Source organism: Arachis stenosperma, chromosome 2, assembly GCF_014773155.1.
Source record: "Arachis stenosperma cultivar V10309 chromosome 2, arast.V10309.gnm1.PFL2, whole genome shotgun sequence".
Lineage (NCBI taxonomy): Eukaryota > Viridiplantae > Streptophyta > Magnoliopsida > Fabales > Fabaceae > Arachis > Arachis stenosperma.
Genome location: NC_080378.1, coordinates 86189763 through 86193249, shown reverse-complemented (window position 1 = coordinate 86193249; position 3487 = coordinate 86189763).

The following is a 3487-nucleotide window of genomic DNA, read 5'->3' as shown; positions in this document are numbered from 1 at the left end:
ACAAAACACAAAAAATAGTCACGACAAAGAGCTACAAAAGAGGAAGAAAAAGGAAATAAGTACAGAAACAAGTCAGACAAATACCAAAAACAGTCCAAACCAAGGATGGGTCATTCAAAAACCTTTTTGTATCAAGATGGGGCGGCTTCCCCCATAGATCCTCAAGAACAACAACAAAAGCACGCTCAACATCATCAAGCATCTCCCAAGTATAACGAGACACTCTCACATCCCTCTGCCACTCTAGAGGGAAAGAAGGCTCATCATTTTCGTCAAGAAGAAAGGGGCGGGCCCCCTCGACAGCACGAACCTTAAAGAAGTAATTCTTGAAATCCTTAAAGGACTCATCATACATAGCAAAAACTTTGTGGCCCTGGGCGGACCTGAAGGAAACCCAGGAAGCCTTCTTTTTTGAAGAACCGCCAGGCTTGGCAGAAACAAACAAATAAAGAAACAGAGTCTGGGAAGGTGTTACATCTAGTTCACGGCAGAGCAGTTGAAAAATTTTAATAAAACCCCAGGAATTGGGGTGAAGCTGGGATGGAGCAATATTACACGACCACAACAGGTCGGTTTCAAAAGCAGTAAAAGGAAAAGTAACATTCAACAGGCTGAAAAAGTATTCATAGGCATAAAAGAAGGGACGCTCCCTCTCAATGGAAGTCGGAAAGCAAACCCTCTCATCAGAATCAGGAGCAACAAGCCCGTAATCCCCCTCGCGAGTGACAAACCCCATTTTGAGGGTTTGTCTTGTGCTAATTTCAAAGGGTTTATCAATGATTTCACACATTTTCTGCATGAAGTATAAGGATTTGCATTCTTTTCCTAGTTTTGCCTCATAAAGGAAAACATGCTTATTTCGCACCAAAATAGACACATTTCTAATCTCTCCTTGATGCCATTCGATGCCGTGACTCGTGTGCTAAGTGGTTTCAGGACATAGACTGGGAATGAACAGGAAAAGATAAGGAAGAAGGGTGCAAAGAAAGGAAGCATGAGAATTGAAGCTTTGGAATTTCCGTATGGGCGCGCGCGCGCACCTGGCGCGTCCGCGCGGATGAGAGCAATGCGAAGCCGAAGCCACAAGCCAAACCACGAGCCGATTAGAGTAGCGGCTAAGCCAAGATCCTCATGGACGCGTACGCGTACACTCCGCTTCCGCGCACTCCAGAACCGCATCCAGGGCGCGCACGCGTACCTTGCGCGTGCGCGCCGATGTTCGAAAAAAAGATTTTTTTAAAGTCACGTGACTTAGGCGTGGAGTTGGTTAGAGATCCCAACTTTTGAGGAGTGCTTTGGCGGGAAAAGACTTAAGAGGACCAAGGGGGCAAAGGTTGGGGGGACCTAGTTCATTTTTGAGTTTTTGGGGGAGATTTTTTGAGAGTTAGTTACATTGTTAGAGAGAGAAACTCCAACTTCTCTCTAGGATTCATCAACCTCTCTCAAGTTCTCACTAGGGTTCTTCTTCATCAAAATTCTGGATTTTTACTCATTTCTTGGTGAGATCCATTGCAACTTTCATTTCACTTTGTTCATGTAATAGGTTCTCTCTTCAAATTTCAAGTGTAGTTGTAATTGTTGACATTCCTTGGGTCTAGGATTCAACTCTATGAATTTTGGATTTCATTAATGTTTGAGGTTTTTATCATCATTGTTGTTCTTTGATGCTTGTTGCTAATTCTTTGTGTTGCAATATTTTCTTAATCCTCCTTTTCTTTTCATTTCACTATGACTTTCCTTTTTGCTCATCACATGTTTGATAAAATGTCAATACTAGCTATGGAGTAGAACTTTTATACTTGGCATAGGGTTTGGTCATTGGAATGAATTGAATAGTTATACCAAGGGTTGATTTGAAGTTAGAGTTTGCCAATTGCCTTGAAGTGCACTAAAACTAGATTCCCATAAGGTGAAGCTAGAACTTGTGACTCAAGTCAATTGTTTCCATTTGACTTTCTTCTATATTTAGGGGATGACTAAACGGAGCAAAGTCTAACGGCTATCAACAATGAGTGAACTATAATGATAAAGACTTCTAATGCCAACCCTAAGTCAAGTCCCTTTGATAATTGATTGTTGTTTCTCATTACTTGCTAAGACCTTCAAGAACTCAACAAAGCTTACTAAATCAATAAGATGCACACTTTGGCAATTCCAAGGGAGAATGACTCGGGAGATTAATACTCTCGGTTATAGATTGTAGATTTGTTTGGCGATGGATTTTGTGTTGGTTTAGACTATACTACGATTGATCACTTAACACATTCTATACCAACAAAAGTCCATTTGTCAAAATGGCGCCGTTGCCGGGGATATTGCTTAGTGTGCCATGTTATTGTTTAGATTAAGCATGTATAGATATACATAGTTGCATTCCCTTGTAAATACTTCAAGTGACTAATTCCTCATCATCACCATGAATTCCATTTTCCCTTCATCGTATGACGCGTTCACAACCAAATCCGAGCTTAGTCCCTTTTGATCCGGAAATAGAACGAACTTTGCTTCATATTAGACAAGCTCGGAGGCGGCTTACGTTTGGAAAAGGGGGAGAGGTTTCCACCACCTCAACCACCTTACTAGAAGTGAACATTGAACCGTCACTCAAAGAAGGCACTAATTCTACTTCCATCAATCTCACTAACGAATTTTCTTTTGTTTTAGGTGCTAATACCATGGATGCTCCGAGGAGAGTTACCATCAAGGAAGCGGGTGCACCGGATTATGTCCTTCAACCCCTTCACGTAACTCATCCCAACTTGAATGCTAACTTTGAATTGAAGACCGCTTTGATCAACCTCCTACCTAAGTTTCATGGGCTTCCCGCACAAGATCCTATTCGACATCTCAAGGACTTCCATCGCATATGTTCAACTACTAGACGGGAAGGGTCCGATGAAGTTGCCATATGGTTGTTTGCTTTCCCTTTCTCTCTTGAGGACAAGGCTAAAGAATGGTTCTATACCCTCTCTAGTGAAGTTACCTCCGATTGGGACTTACTTAGAAGGGGATTCTTGGACAAATTCCTACCTCCGGAAAAGATGGATAGGTTAAGGAAGGAAATGTCTTGTATTGTGCAAGGTGAGACGGAACCACTCTATGAGTATTGGGAACGGTTTCGCAAACTACTAGATGCATGTCCAAATCACATGATTGACACTCAAGTATTGCTTGGATACATATGTCAAGGGATGCGAGAGCAAGATAGAACCCTCTTGGACACTTCTAGCAATGGTTCTTTGTCCAAATACAAAACCGCGGAGGAGGCATGGCAACTTATTATTGACTTGGCCGAATCCAATCAACATATGAGGCGAAGAGTCAACTGTCCAAGAGCCGTGAATGAGGTATCAACTAGTAGTGAAACCACCGCTCTAACTCAATCCTTGAATGAGATGACATCCATCTTGAAGCAACTCCAATTGAACCAACAACAACCACAAACCCAAGCATACCAACAACAACACCACCCACCACCTCAACAACA